This window comes from Macaca fascicularis, chromosome 20 (assembly GCF_037993035.2).
Source record: "Macaca fascicularis isolate 582-1 chromosome 20, T2T-MFA8v1.1".
Classification (NCBI taxonomy): domain Eukaryota; kingdom Metazoa; phylum Chordata; class Mammalia; order Primates; family Cercopithecidae; genus Macaca; species Macaca fascicularis.
Window position 1 is genome coordinate 74,735,005 of NC_088394.1, and position 16,763 is coordinate 74,751,767.

General features: G+C 43.6%; 1 protein-coding gene and 1 pseudogene across 3 annotated transcripts in view; both read left to right on the forward strand.

The window, feature by feature from the left end:
- WWOX (WW domain containing oxidoreductase) overlaps positions 1–16,763 on the forward strand; it is a 1,124,793-nt gene that overhangs the window by 724,121 nt on the left and 383,909 nt on the right. The window lies entirely within an intron of this gene.
- The window catches only part of LOC102138128 (small ribosomal subunit protein uS3-like), a 143,148-nt pseudogene that overhangs the window by 59,621 nt on the left and 66,764 nt on the right, over positions 1–16,763 (forward strand).

Here is a 16,763-nt window from a genome sequence, read left to right on the forward strand (position 1 = left end):
GCAGAATGTTTTCAGAAGTTAGATTTTTTTTTTAGGGGGGAAACAGAAACCAAAGCAAAGCCAATAGAGATCTAAACAAAACAAAACAAAAAATCCACCGTGGTATTCGAGGAAGGAAAAACCATTTTTCAAATGAAAACTTTTCATTATATTTGGTATGTTCTGCTTCCCTTCCCTAGTATGTATGAATGAGATGAAATCACTTCTTAATTTTCAAGTTAATATTATAATTGAAGCCCATCCCTGTACCCTAAGGACTCTGCCAGGCTCTGGCAGTATTCCTTTCCAACTTCCACTTGCCCCAGATAGGTGGAAGTTAGCCTTTGTTTTTGGTGTCATCTTTTCTTTCCCTCCTTCCATCAGTTTTTTAGGAACTCCAGAAATTTAACCTAGCATGTAGGGGCCACCCCTGTTTCCAGATGCCTTCTAGAAAGAGGACTGGGGTGTGAATGAGGCCATGTGGGCTTCGTTTGCCCCTGCGGTTGTCATGCAGATTTCTCAGAGCTTAGCTGGGACAGGAAGAAGGAAGGAGAGGATAGCAGTGTGTTCAGTGTGTGAGCTCCTAGAAACTCTTGGGTCACTGTTCCCAAGGGATGACGACCCTCTGTGGTAGATCAGTTGCATGTGCATTTGAGCTTTGCCTCCTCCCCTGGGTCAGCATTCCACACTCACCTTCTCAAAGCGAAGTCTCCCGTGGGGGACCCTTGGTGTGCTGTTCATCTAGCAAATCTCACAGCACCAATAGAAACACCAAGAGCATGGATTCATCAAAGGAAAAATGTTGAAGTTTCAATTTTTGTGCTTCCTGGTAATCTTTCAGCCCTTGATGGAAATTTCCAGACCTAAACCAGTGAGTTAAGAGTATGGGGAAGGGGAGCCCTCATACAGTTTCATTAAGTGATCCTTTAATATTCTTCTTCAGAGTGACGGGTGCCCATTGCCTATACATTTTCAAAACGACACTGAAAATTTCAAAACATTTCTATCAGAACATAGTCTTATTCTCAACTGATTTCCAATTTCCACCTGCATCTGTTAAATGGCAGCTTACCTATGAAATATCAGGTTCTGCCCAATCACCTACCCTGCCTCATATGAGCAGCCCGTATATTTATGTGGACACATGCAGCCACGCTTGTTTTTAACATTTGAGAATGACAGCATATTGGCAGTTAATATAAGCTATCAAATATGACACGTCAACTCAGAAAACATCCCTAGGAAGTATTATGGGAACCCATGTATCACTTGAGATTCTTGGATCCATATTTGCTGTTAACAAAATAAATTAATAGTCAACAGCTGATTGAAACGTTTCCCTGCTACCACGATTGCCTTGACAAATTCTGCACTGCAGAAGAATTTCACCTCCCACTATTTCTTCTGAGTGACTCTTGCCTGCTGAATAGGGTGTTTGGTTCTAATTGTTAAGCCTGCCTAATCCTGATTGAAGCGGGCCATAATATCAAGTGTGGAAGAAGGTGGGAGTATAAACTAGATTTGCTCCCTTCTGTAGGAATAACTCTATTAAGACTTTCTTTTTGGAGACAAATCATCTTATGCAGGGGGAAAAAAAACTCCATAAAAAAGACAAATGACAGCACAAGATCCAAAAAGGCAAGTGCTCAGTCATTTTGTCATAATGCCAGAAGAGACAGGAATGCTGTGTGGACTATGCATTCAGACACTTAGAAAATACTGCAGGCAGAGCTGGGGCTTCCATGGCCAGAAGCATATTTGGTGAAGCGAGGATGCATCAAAGGCCTTCTCTGGTCTTCGGTAACTTGCACTGCCTTTCAGAGGTTTATAAAGGGAAGAGACAGGAAAGCAGTGTGCCAGTAAGATGACTCCTCTTCTCGTCTGAAGTTTAGAAGAATGCAGTGAACAAATGATGAAAAAAGTCTGAAGGGACTTTGGTAATTCAGCATCTGGAAAAATATCAGTGTTTTGTGACATTCTTAGTTGTGATCTACCTTATGTTGTATACACATGGTCACTCGAATACGTAGGTATATTATTCTGCAATTGCTGATTAATTGATGATCCTTCATCCTCTCTGTGATTCATAGGCTCTCTGGGTTGGATAAATCACTTTTGGGAATTATATCTACTAGTACATTTATGTCACTAGAATTCCATTTAGAAGCTGTCATTGTGTACATTCACTGTATCTGTTAACTTTCTTCATCTCTCTCTTCCTCTCCCTCTTCCTCCCTTTCTTCCTTTCCTTTCCCTTTCCCTTATCCTCTCCTGTCCTTTCTCCCTCCCTCCCTGTCTCTTTCTTTTCTTTTCTTTTTTCTTTTTCTCTCTCTCTCTTTCCCCCTTTTTGTATTTCTAGCAGAGACAGGGTTTCGCTATGTTGGCCAGGCTGGTCTCGAGCTCCTGACCTCAGGTGATCCACCTGCGTCAGTCTCCCAAAGTGCTGGAATTACAGGCAGGAGCCATCATGCCCAGCCCCCTTGTCCTCTTCTTATAAGGCTACTAATCCCCTCATGAGGGGCCTCATCCTCAAGACTTCATCTAAACCTAACTACCTCCCTAAGGTCCCATATCCAGATACCATCACACTGATGGTCAAGGCTTTGACATACAAATGAGGGGTAGAGGAACACAAACATTCAGTCCCTAACGCTTGTTGAAGTTACTTAAGCTTGGTAAGCCTCTCTCTTCTTGCTGACTCATGAGGATAATAAAATTTACCTGTAAGGGTTCTTTTGAGGAATAAATGGAATTTTTAAAGAATTGTTTCTGACATGTGATAATTACTTGATTAAAATATAGCTATGATAACACCCTCAAAGCTGTGGTTCTTACCCTCATCATTGTTTACGCTATCACACAATAAGATTTTTGCAAAAAGGATCAGGTTTCATTCTCTTGATCCCCAAAGTCCCCTGCCAGCACAGAGACCAAATACCAATGCATGACAGTGTATAGGACCTAGGTGTCCTAACTTGGCAATGTATCTGCCAATTTTTTTAAAAGACAAGATGGTATCGAAAAGACTGTGGCATATTTAGGATAATGCCCCATTATAGAGGACATCAGCAGCCAGCCACAGATCATCACTTGGTGCCACTGGGTTTAGAGACACTGGGTTTAAAAGGTGACACCGATTTAGCACGGCAGGTCTTATGTTCTGGTGTAATCTCAAACAACTTCTTGAAAATAATTTGTCAAGAAAACAAATATGGCTGGGCACAGTGGCTCATGCCTGTCATCCTGACACTTTGAGAGGCCGAAGTGGACGGATCACCTGAGGTCAGGAGTTCGAGACCAGCCTAGCCAACATGGCGAAACTCCTTCTCTACTAAAAATAAACAACTTAGCCAAGAGTAGTGGCAGGCACCTGTAATCCCAGCTGCTTGGGAGGCTGAGGCATGAGAATCACGTGAACCCAGGAGGCGGAGGTTTCAGTGAGCCAAGATCATGCCACTGCACTGTAGCCTGGGTGACAGAGTGAGACTCCATCCACCCCCCCCCCACAAAAACTCTATCCAAAGGCCCTGAGTAACGCAGAATCAGCACTAATTAACAAGCCCCATAAACTAAAGGCCCCATGTATGTGTTATAAGTTTTAACATTTTTTTAATAGAAAAGACAGGGGAAAATACTATCATTCCACATCTTCTTAAACACATCTATTTTTAAAAGAGATTTTGACTCACTGGTGAATTTGTCTTAAAATGGAAAAATAAAATCAAATATAAGAATTTTGTTATGAATCTTTGTGGAAACACAATTAGGGAATCTACCAAACCCATGTAATTTCTTATTTCCGTCTAGTTGTAGGAAAATACTGAGATGCTTGTGAGGTGTGTGTTTTTTTTTTTTTTCCAACTTGTATACACGTTGTTCTATAAGCAGTTGATTGTTTTTTAGGAAAAAAAAATATTCAGCATCTCAAATGTACCTTTAATATTGCTTCTGATTTTTGTTGTTTTGCTATCATAGCATTATCTACCTCACCGAGATATTTTAGGTCCTAAGTATTTTTCGTTTGATATTTTCCCCTTAATTTCCTTTTTTCAACCTCCTAAGCTATAAATATACAGCCTTAAAAAAAAAAACACTCAGACATTTAAGTCCAAGAATCCTGCTTTTCTTCATGTGTTAGATTAATAAGTTTTGTAAGGTGATGAGCAGAATGGAGTATACTTGAGCTGAGTTTTGCCAGAGTCCAAGATAATCTATTCTAATTTCTGGAGACACACATTTTATCCTGGTTAGAGAGAGATATAACGATGCCCATCTAATTCTGTGGCGGTCTGGCTTTGATGTATGTATATGTGGGCAGGAATGTGTGTGTGTGTGTGTGTGTGTGTGAACGCCTGTGTGTGTGTTCCTCAAGTATCCACTGTGACTCCAAGGTCTTAACAACAACAAAGGGCCTCTTTGAGATCAATCACATTCGTTTGATGTTTGTTTTCTACTACCTGCTACTTGTTGCTTTCTCTTTGTCGCCGTTAATTTTGTTTGTCATATGTCAGACCAGGATGAGTGAGGCACATTCAGATTCAGCTCATTTTATTTATTTTTTTCTCCCTTCCTTAGTCACCACCTTTCCTAATTTCAGGCGGTCAGCACATTTAGCAAGCGTGTAGCTGCTTGCCTGAGCAAGCCATTAATCTATATTAGAAAATGTAGAGGCCCCAGTGCTAACCTTCCTGAAGCTTGCCTCCCCACCCCCAATTCTATAGGTTCTATTACATCTCCCCTGGTTTAAGTCACCTGCTGTTACTTTTAGGAGTTTTCTTTTCTTTCCTTGCTGAATATCTGCATTTATTAATACTGCCCAGGCACACGGGCTGTGGCTCAAGTTTTCAGCGCAGGACAGTGTGTCATCTCAAGAGAAGACGGAACCCGGCCAGATCCTCCCCCTGCCGGCAAGCGGAGTCAGTTACTGGGAAGCCATAATAATTCTTTCTTCTAGAGAATTTTGGCAAAAATGTGCCTCCTTCTTATGTCAACAATTTTTCATCTTTCTGGAATTCTTATTTCCCCTTCCCCTCTTCTTCCTTTTTATCCTCCTGGTGAAGTATCTCTTTTTCCCTAAAAAACTGGAAAAAATGCACTTTTCTATGTCAATTCAAATGATATTTAAAAAATACTGTATGTTAAAAAATTAAGTTTCTGTAATCCTTATATCCCCTACATACCACTGTCTAATCAAACTACCAAGAAGCCTCTTTTGAAAAAAAAAAAAAAAAAAAAAAAACTAAATGAACCTCTACTTGAGAATGTTGGCTTTTCATATATGTACAGAACAAAAGAGGTTGCAGTGATGGCTTGGATAAAGGCACCTGTGTTCTTTTCCAACCTATCCAATTTCAAGATGTATCCTTTGTGGATTACATCGTTTTTTTCTATGGAATCATGCACCTTAGACCTGGGAGAAATGAGGGTGACATCCAGGGTCAAGGTTTTCCGGTCAGGTATTTTGGGGAAAAATTCCTCCTTCAAATAACAACTAATGTGACGTGGCAGTATGTTAGACATTACAGCCAAGGCCTTCTGGTTGAAGTTGGGGAACTGTGGGCATTGTCCCCACTAGGCCCGTCATTTGCCCTTGAAAAACCACCCCTGGGCTCTGTCAGGTGTGGTCTGTGCACCAGCTACCTTTGTGCTCCCCGGATTCTTCCACCTGGCCCGGAAGCTGACAGTAGTTGGCTCTCTTGCCCTTTCTTCTTCTGGTCGGATTTAGCAATTTACTTTTCACGCTTCTTCCCTGCAGAGTGTCAGTTCACCACCTTCCTCTGCAGAAGGTTTCATCCAGGCCGGGCGCGGTGGCTCACATCTGTAATCCCAGCACTTTGGGAGGCCGAGGCGGGTGGATTACCTGAGGTCAGGAGTTCGAGACCAGCCTGGCCAACATGGTGAAACCCCATCTCTACTAAAAATACAAAAATTAGCCAGGCATGGTGGCACACACCTGTAATCCCAGCTACTTAGGAGGTTGAGGCAGGAGAATTCCTTGAGCCTGGGAGACGGAGGTTGCAGTGAGCCAAGATTGTGCCACTGTACTCCAGCCTGGCCGAGAGAGTGAGACACTGTCTCAAAAAAAAAAAAAAAAAAAAAAGGAGGTTTCATCCATTTTCATCCATTTGGCTGACAAAGGCAGGAACTGTTCCTTCTGTTACTAACTCTAGTACATTGCATGAAACCTTGCTATTTCCTTAAACTCTGCACCGACCTTTACAAACAGTGCCTTTACTAAACACTTCTTACATTACCCGTTTTGAGTGTACCATCTGCTTCTTGCCAGGACCCTGACCAAGAGTTTGAAATCTCAGACCATGATGACCTCCTTGCCCAATGCATAAGCTTTCCTCCAAAACACACATTTATGGGGGCAGAGGGAGTCTCTGGAAGGAAACTTCAGCTGAGCTAGGGCTCCTTTTGCTTCCCCTGGGTTTTAATCCTTCCTTCCCTTCCTGTTCTTTTAAGGAAATCTGAAAAGGAGCAGAAGAGCTTTAGAACTGCACTGCATCTGTCTGAGGCCAAGGGCAGTTGCAAGCAGACCTCTCTGCCCGTGTTTCAATGACCCTCGTCTTGCTCCTTGGCTGCCTGTGAGTCCGTGCTCACATCTGGCTCTGTCTGCCCAAATAGAAACTTGAGAGTGACTTCCAAGATACACACGGGGCTCAGAGGTTCTCTCCCCGTCCCACTCACTGGCCCTGCTCTCTCTCGATGTTCCCAAGTCCCCTGGGTGACCTTGTGTGTCCTTCCTGGGATGTTGCTTAATCACCCTAAAACTGTAAGGCCAAGTGGTCGTAGCCAGAACGTGGCAGAAATACTCATGCTTCTGTTCTGCTTTCCTAGCGTGGAATCCCCTGTGCCTTAATGTGAGTAAATACTCCCCAGAATGAAGGCAGAATCCAGTATCTGTTGTTTTAACTAAATCCCTGACTTGGCCCCCTCTGATAAACCCTCTGATAAAGAACGGATGTAAAATTTGGGACACTGGATAGGACCAGAAGGCGAGAGAAAGAGGACACCCTTTTCTTTCCTCGCATTTGGGTTCCCAAAGAAGTAAAACTCTGTGAATGTTCACTTCATTTTTTCCTGATATATTGAGGACTCCAGATGTAAGCTCATTGACAGTCTTGGTGTGTTCTTCAGTATTTGTGCTTTTAATAGATATTGCAAGTGTGTTTAATGTGAAAATAGAAACGGAGGGCTTTTAAAAGAGCTTACTCAAAATCCTGCCAATTACTGAAATCTACCAGACAAGAAGGAGCCACTTTTTTTTTTTTTTTTTTTGATACAAGGAGGGGAAATGTTTCCACAAACGCCTGGCCCTTTGTCTTTAAAATTTTTCATCTCTTGGGTACTGAGTTGTAATAGTAAATACAGATGTAGCTGTGTCACATTGAAAGCACGACCAAATTGCTGTACAATGTTCAGGATACCTTTATGTCACTTTAAAATGTAGAGTGTCATCTAAAAATGAGCAATTGCTGTGAAGAAACTGGGGCTGGCTCTGATTTTGTGGCTCCATTTTTTTTTTTTTTTTTTTTTTTTTTTTTTGGTTTCTTGAGAAGATCATCTTTAAGTCACAAGTTATGCAATGCCAAGTACTCATCTGTGTAATCTAGTTCGGCTTCCAAAATTTTTCATCACCTGGTTACAAACATCTGAAGGCAAGAAATAGCCAAGATTCCATTGCAAGTCCCAGAGTAAGTTATTATTAGACAGAAACAAATAAGTAAATACCTTGGACCTGAGCTATTGCCCAAACCAGTCCTGACTTGGCGTGGGGTCTGACCAACTGTTTTTGATCTCGCAATCTAAAGTACGTTTGTGGAAATACAAAGGTCAAAACTTCCCCTAACCCTCTAAAGCCCCTGGTGGAACTAAGGAATGAAAAGTTGCTTAAATGTTTTCCTGTTGCCAGTTTTTCTTAAACATTAGCTGTATTCTTCTTTTATTTTTTTTCTTTCCAACCCTGACTCTGATTCACAAAGAATAGGGAAGCTTAGCCAACTGCAATTTCAAAGTATTGCTTCTTAAGCCCAGGCCAAGTGTGTAGACTTGATAGAATTCTGATTAATGCATCTTATTACATTAATTTTAGAAGAAACCCGAAGGCATTTCTCCTATTCCTAGTGCAGGCCAGCCTGCCAGAAGCATTTGTCTCCTTAAAGAGCTAATATCTTCAGCTACCAACAACCATAAAACTGAAAAATCTATCGGAAGAGTTGGCTTCTCTGGATGTGTGTAAGGCACACTACAAAATACATGTAGAGCTTGGCTGAACTTTGCTTCAAATTTGCCAATCAAAATTCACGAACCCACGCCAAGTTGGCTACAAAACCTCTTGCTTGGAGCCAGCACTAATTATGTCAACAAGTAGTTGAAGTTTAGCCCCTGTTAAGTCCTGCACTCCTGGGTATCGGGGATGAGTCTTCGTGTGGAGGCAAACGGGCCCTGTCTTCGCTTGGCGACCTCCTAAAATTCCCAGGACCTCTTCAGGTCCCAGCCCTTTCTGTTTCCCTGGGGTGTGCCTCCTCGCTCTCTGTCTTGGATGGAAAGAGTTCCAAGGCAGTCCATTCGCCCCAGTGAAAAGTTTTCTGATGAGGTCAAGCCTTCTTATTGTCATAGGTCATTTTCTTTAGAAATGAGAAGCCATCTCCCTGGGCTTTCCAGGAAATAGACTCTGAGTGCAGGTGTGTTGCGGAGAACGCATGCCTTGGAATTAACACCTATGGAAGATGGAGTGGGCAGAGGCAGAAGTTGAACTGAGATGCAGTCCAGCAAGGGTCTCAGTCAACCTCATGGAACTAAGAGGACCCATCAGAGCTAATCCCTATTGCGCTAATGTGGTCAGGCTTTTATAAACCTGCCTTGACTTGTGATTGGGTGGGCTGCCCCAGGAAGGATGTGCCCTTGCATAAGGTAGCTCTCTATGTTCAGGTACTCCCTGGAAAGGCCGATGGCTGAAGGCTACAGGTTACCCTGGAAGGGAGACCTGAGCTGCACATCAGAGCCCATCTCCTTCCCAGCGTGGACATGTTCCAGCTCCTGCCCCAGCCCTGCCACAGCATCACCCTCTCCAGCACACACAGCCCTTCTCTGTTGATTAGGGTTGGTTGAGCTATTCTACAGCTTTCGTTGACTCAGGCCTTGAAGTACAATAGAAAGCCCTAGGACAAGGCAGGCCCACTTCTGAGGCTGGGCACAGAGGCTCGTGCCTATAGTCCCAGCACTTCGGGAGACCAAGGCAAGAGGATCAGTTGAAGCCAGGAGTCTGAGATCAGTCTGGCCAACACAGCAAGACCCAATCTCTACAAAAAGTTTAAAAATTCACTGGGCGTGGTGGTACACGCCTGTACTCCTAGCTACTCAGGAGACTGAGGCAGGAGGATCACTTGAGCCCGGCAGATCGAGGCTGCAGTGAACTAAGATGCCACAGCACTCTAGCCTGGGCAGTTTTGAGTGCTTCCTCTACCATGTAACTAGCTTGCCAGACAACTCATTAACTATTCGGGACCTTAATTTCATCTTTCCTGAATTGGAGCCAATATACGTAATTCCAAAGGTTGCTTTTAAGTGTAAGTGAGAATATTGGCAGAAATTCGTTAGCACTGAGAGAGGGAATATAAAGTGGAGGTTAAGTGTACGGCTTAAGAGCAGAGTCGGGAAACCTAGACTTGCATCCTGATTTCTGAATCGAATGTTCCAGGGTAAGCCACTTAATCTCTCTAATCCTCATTGTGCTTAGCTCTAGAATGGAGGCTTGTTGAGAAAATTAAATGGAAATAATAACGGCGAAGCACTTAGCACAGGAGTAGGCCCGTAGTACTCAGGTGTTCATTCCACAGCAAAGCGTTCAGTCTTCTGCACTCTTTCCCAGTCAGTTGGCCACTACTGTTCAGTTCACTTCTTTTGGATCTTCTCAGCCCCATCAGGTTACCAGGTGAAATGAGCCCAGCTCAGCAGGCCAGTTGATTGAGCACTCCAGTCAGCCATCAGTTAATTCTGTCATTCAGTGTCTTCAGTGACCCCTCAGTGAGGCAGGAGGTGGGACTTGCCTATGGAGGCAAGACTTAACTCCATAGATGGGGTGACACACCAGACCAAATGGAGGACTAGCTAAAACAGGGATAGGGCGGGCACACCTTTCCATAAGACGTGTCCACCAGTGTGTCATGTCAGTTTACCATTTCCATGGCAACACCTGGAAGTTACTGCCCCTTTCCATGGCAGTGACTCAACAACCTGGAAGTTACCACCCTTTTTCTAGAAATTTCTGCATAATCTACCACTTAATTTGCATATAATTAAAAATGGGTGTAAATGTGATGGCAGAATTGCCTTGGAATTGCCACTCTGGGCACTCTGCCTGTGGGGTAGCCCTGCTTTGCAAGGAGCAGCACTTCTGCTGCTGTTGTACACTGTCCCTTCAATAAAAGTTGCTAACACCACCAGCTTGCCCTTGAATTCTTTCCTGGGCAAAGACAAGAACCCTTTTGGGCTAAGCCCCAATTCTGGGGCTCACCTGCCCTGCATCACCAGCACAGTTGAAGGCCACAAACTCCCAGCATTTTCATCCATAAACAAGGCTTAGCAATATCTCTGATGTTGGGTAAGAGCTTAGGTGTTTGCACCAGCGAGATTTGCAGTCGGCCTTTTTTGAGTGAGACTTGAACTTGATTCTGAGTCTGCTCCCTCCTAGATAGACTCATTATTTGCTTATTTGTGTATTCACTCATCCATTCATTAATTTACTCTTCGTTTGATATCAACACCTGTAAAATGGGGGTGGTAATGTGGTGATATGGAGGAAAATAAAATAACTCCATTATTGTTGTTACTATTTACCTCTGTATTGTCATCACTATCATTCCGTTGATAACCATGAGCACCTGTCATGGACCTGGCACTCTAATAGGCTCTCAGGATGCACAGTGACCCAGTCCCTGCTTGCTGGAGACGTAAGAGAAGCCCCCAGCCACTGACATCTGGGTACTGTAATAAAGCAAGAATAGTCATGGATACTGCTACGTTTTGATGCCAAAGAGCCAAATTTGCAGTACCAGAATGTCCTCTACATGTGTGACCCAAAGTTTTGGCTACTGAAGAGGTTGCATGCCCTACAACAGTGGAAGTGGTGTCCTGAATATGCCAGAAATAATGGTGGAGTCAACTAAGACCTGGAAGTATTGTTTGGAGACATCTCAGTATTCCTAAATCATTTTCCCATCCTTAAATAAAAATCTTCCTTACTGATGATCTGAGAACTTCCAGTCAGCTTCGTTTCCATTGGTAGAGTTGGCCATTGCCTGCTAAGAAACTTTAGGTGGTTTTTCTTGGGATCAGTGGACAGACTTAGGATTAGTGGGTCCCCTCCTTGAGATATAATAACCGCCTTGGTGAAAGTAAGACCACAGGGCCTCTCTTGAGGCAAGCGCCTTGCATTTTAATACCAACTATGCCACATGTATGTGTTTCCTGGGCTTGCAATAACAAATTACCGCAAACTGGGTGGACTGAGAATTATTCATTGTCTCATGGTTTTGGAGGCTAGAAGTTCAAAATCAAGGCTTTGGTGGGGTTGGTTCCTTCTGGAAGCTACAAGGGAGAAACCATGCCTTGCCTGTTTCCTGGTTTCTGGTGGCTGCTGGCAATTCTTGGTGTCCCTTGGCTTGGAAACACCACATTCCAACCTCTACTTCCATCCTTACATCACCTTCTCCTCTGACTTTGTGTCCTTTCCATCTCTTATAAGGACACCAGTCATTGGACTTAGGACCCACCTAATTGAGTAAGATCTCATCTCAGTCCTTATCTTAATTACATCTGCAAAGACCCTGTTTCCAAATAAAGTCACATTCGTTGGTTCTGAGTGAACATGTTTCTCGGTGGACCCTATTTAACCCACTGCACTGCATCAAACGTATGGGTGTACTTTCTCTTGGCCTTTCTCCTATTTGCCTTCTCTGTGTTGGGAATTGTGGCTTTACACCCATCTACTTATCCCTGCATGTTAAGCATCGTCTCTTACCTGATAAGCAGAAGGATGATAAAGGTGAGGAAACTGAGGCACAGGCTTGCCCCAGGTTATACAGCTAGTAATGACGGAGGATGGATTGAAAGCCAAGCTTCTCCCATCCTCCACTCTACAACAGCTGTATCTGGCCTCTGGTTTATCCTTCTTCTCCCCCACCCACCACATGGCTTCTCATTTTGAAAACCCAATGGCTAATAAAGTGGATGAGTTTCAGGATTGCAAAATATTGTGGTCCTGGCCTTTGCCCGTTGTGTAATCTTCACGGTGACCAGAGTGTTTGCATTTCCTAGGAAGTTCACCCATTCCCAACAGTGTCCCAGGGTCAAGCTCAGGTGACCTGTGGTATTTTTATACCCATATATGTGTCAATGTTTATAACTTTTAAAGTTGTTGTCAGGAAGCACCGAGGCATGTGGTCGTTCACAGATGACAAAGACAGAGGCTCAGGGAACTCAGTTGCTTGCTGAGCTTTAAACCCAAGTCTATTTCCAAGGCTGCACTGAGTCTTTGAGAAAATGCAGAGTAACCTAGCCCAGTGTCAGACACAAAATAGTCAGCAAATGCCCTCATAGATCCAGGCTTCTGAGTCCAAAGCAACACATTCTCATCTCCAATTCTCATCTTCAAATATTAACATAAACTCTTTTTTTTTTTTTTTTTTTTTGAGGATGGAGTCTCGCTGTGTCGCCCAGGCTGGAGTGCAGTGGCATGATCTCGGCTCACTGCAAGCTCTGCCTCCCGGGTTCACACCATTCTCCTGCCTCAGCCTCCTGAGTAGCTGGGACTACAGGCGCCCGCCACCTCGCCCGGCTAATTTTTTGTATTTTTAGTGGAGACGGGGTTTCAATGTGTCAGCCAGGATGGTCTCGATCTCCTGACCTCATGATCCACCCACCTCATCCTCCCAAAGTGCTGGGATTACAGGCGTAAGCCACCATGCCTTGGCCAAAATAAACTCTTTTTTTTAAGAGACAGAATCTCACTGTGTTGCTCAGGCTAGAGTGTTGTGGCATCTTAGCTCACAGCAGCGTCGACCTACCAGGCTCAAGCGATCCTCCTGCCACAGTCTCCTGAGTAGCTAGGACTATAGGTGTGTACCACCATGCCCAGCTATTTTTAAAATTTCCTGTAGAGATGGGGTCTCACTGCATTGGCCAGAGTGACCTAAACTCCTGACTACAGGTGATCCTTTTGCCTTGGCCTCCCAAAGTGTTGGGATTATAGTTGTGAGCCACCATGCCCAGCCTAAAATAAACTCTTTAGTGTCAAAAAATCTACTTGAGGCCAGGTGTGATGGCTCACCCCTGTAATCCCAGCACTTTAGGAGGCCAAGGTAGGTGGGTCACCTGAGGTCAGGAGTTCAAGACCAGCCTGGGCAACATGATGAAACCCCGTCTCTACTAAAAACACAAAAATTAGCCAGGTGTGGTGGCATGCACCTGTAATCCTAACTACTCGGGAGGCTGAGGCAGGAGAATGGCTTGAATCCAGGAGGCAGAGGTTGCAGTCAGCTGAGATTGTGCCACTGTACTCCAGCCTGAGAGACAGAGTGAGACTCTGTCTCAAAGAACAAAACAAAACAAAAAAACCAAAAATCTACCTGAACCAACTAAAATTCCCGTCCCCACCTAGAGTTCTAAATATTTTATGAATAAAGCCTTCAGAGCCTAAGCATTCACTAAAACCAAGTGGCCCCGCGTTCCTAATGGGTGGAATATTATTTTGAATCTTTCCATCACGTTTTCTTAATGAGAGTTACATTGCTGGGTGAAAGCTTTTTATGCAACCCCATCGTTGTTGAACAAACAGATGCTTAGCGTATTTAGGTTGGAATGCAAGAGAACTAAAGGTATGGGAGAGTCTTAAGGAAGCCTGCTTTCTCTTCAAGAATGCTATCGAATTGAAAGGTAATTCCTAAAGAACAGACATTTATAAATTAGGGAGGAAGAACTAAAAAAGATTCCTAGCAAGAAACATCATAAAAGGGCTGGATAAAGCCAAAAAACTAAAAGAAAGAAAAAAAAAAAAAAAGGAATTAGAGAAAAGAGGCTCATGTTGTTTGTAAATTTGTGAATAAATCTGTTAAAGAAATACTGGATTCATATTCAACCTGGAAAACAGGGAAAGGTCTTTTATTGCATGCTTAGAAGTTTGAATACACTTTCAGTAGCTCTTCGTTATCTCAAATTAAATCTTAAATTGAGCTTGTGGTTCTGTGAATTAATACTCCGGCCTTTCAGCCCTGCTGCTGAGGTCATTCAAATCTAATGGTGGAAATGGTCACAGGGTCAGGCCTTGGTTGGTGCTGTATAGAAATGCCTTAATGATGCCGGCAGATGTTTGCATTCTGCAGCTGGGGCAGCCAGCTAGTGGGGGGCTGCAGGAAGCGGGGAGTTGATGATCACATTATTGTATCAGCCGCCTGTGTGAACAAGGAAGGATAGACGCCCACCCCATCCCACCATTCCAGGTTCAAAGAGGCAGGTGCTTCCTAAAGCAGAAAAATGTAAGGGAAGTCATCATCGCTTATCACCACCTGAATGTTCACCATGGTGACCACATCTCAGGATGCTGCAAAACGAGAGAGGTCACCTGTCTGTGTAATCGCATATAGCATTCTAAAGATGTTCCATTCATTCAATACATGTTTAATAAAGGCTTCATCTGAAGTTTAATGCACACATTGTTTGATAAAACAGACCCAGTCACTGGTGTCAGGGAGTTTATATAGAGGTATGCACATATCTGTGCAAATGTGTGCATTTAAGGCCCGCCGAGCCTCAGCTGATATGCATGTCCTAACTTTGCGGTGTCTCTAAGGGAATGGAAGGATTGGCTACCCTGAGCTTCCTAGACTTTTTTTTTTTTTTTTTTTTTTTTTGAGAGACTCTTGTTCTGTCTCCTAGCTAGAGTACAATGGTATGATCATAGCTCACTATAACCTCCAATGCCTGGGTTTAAGTGATCCTCCCACCACAGCCTCCCAAGTAGCTAGAACTACAGGCAAGAGCTACCATACTAGTCTCATTTTTGTTTTTTATAGAGTTGGGGTCTTGCTATGTTGCCAAGGGTGGTCTCAAACTTCTGGCCTCATAGGAATCCTCCTGCCTTGATAGATGTCTTCATTGTAGGTTTCTAGCCTCTGAATCCAAATTTTATTTTCTAGTACTTTATTTTATTTTACTTTTTATTGATTGAAACCTTGAAATAAAAGTTTTAAAAAATTCATTTGATTTTAAACAACCTTTAGAAATATATAAAGTTTAAAAATAACTGTCATTTTGGTTTTTATAAACAGTCTACTCTTACACATAGAGACATTCAGATGCTTCATTTTGCCTATAGAAAGTTTTTCTAATAATGACCAATGATGGTGAAATTGTTATTGATTTCAAATGTGTGATTGGTTGATTTACTGGATTCAGTCCAAGCTCCTCCCAAAGGTTAGCCCATTGACTCTAGAACTCTGTTTTCCTCATTCATTCATTCATTCATTCATTCCTCTAAGCAGTATGTATAGTGCACTTGCTGCACGTCAGATACTTTCCTAGGTGCTGGGGAGAAACAAGCCAAGCACTTCAGCGCCTGTATTAGTCTGTTTTTACGCTGCTGATAAAGACATACCCGAGACTGGGAAGAGTAAGATGTTTAATTGGACTTACAGTTCCACATGGCTGGAGAGGCCTCAGAATCATGGCAGGAGGTGAAAGGCACTTCTTACATGGCAGCCTCAAGAGAAAATGAGGACGAAGGGAAAGTGAAAACCCCTGATAAGCCCATCAGATCTTGTGAGACTTATTCACTATCACGAGGATAGCGCAGGAAGGACCGGCCCCCATGATTGAGTTACCTCGCCCTGGGTCCCTCCCACAACATGTGGGAATTCTGGGAGATACAATTCAAGTTGAGATTTGGGTGGAGACACACCCAAGCCATATCAGGGTCCTAGGCAACTTTGTGTGGAAACAGAACAGAGAGGAAGCGACACACTTTTCCTTTGGGGGCAATTTTTGGGTTGCTTTTGTTTTTATTTGTTGTTGTTTTCATTCCTGGTAGTAATAGTAGCAGTAGAAAATGGCAGTGCTGTAGCCATAAACAAAGTGCTCTGTGCATTCCCTCTCACGATCCCCTAAACCCTACAAGGCTAGGGGAAAATGGTAATACTCATGAACAACTCCACTTTATAAATGAGGATGCTGGCACTCAGGGAGCTCACGTGAGTTTCATAAGGTCACAGAGCAACCAAGTGGCAGGGCTGACTCCCACCCAGGTCTGTTACATGGGCAGCCTGTTATTACCGCACTGTCCTGACTTGCTCTAGCGAGATCTAAGAAAGGCACAATCTGCTTTCCTTTTGATAGTGTGTGGCAGCATCATGGCAGCGCGAATTTCCAAGAAGAGGATGTTAGTTGCTGATGGCGTCTTCAAAGCTGAACGTGATCAGTTTCTTACTCAGGAGCTGGCTCAAGATGCTGCTCTGAAGCTCAGATTCACGTTACACCCATCAGGGCAGAAACCATTATCTTAGCCTCCAGAACACAAAATGTTCTTGGTGAGAACAGCCGGGGATTCTGGCATTGATTGCTGTAGTTCAGAAGAGATCTGGCATCCCAGTGGGTGTTGTAGAGCTTTATGCTGAAAAGATGACCCCAGAGGTCTGCGAGCCATTGCCCAGGCAGAGTCTGCAGTACAAACTCCTAGGAGGGCTTGCCGTGCAGACGGCCTGCGATGGTGGGCTGTGGTTTTAATT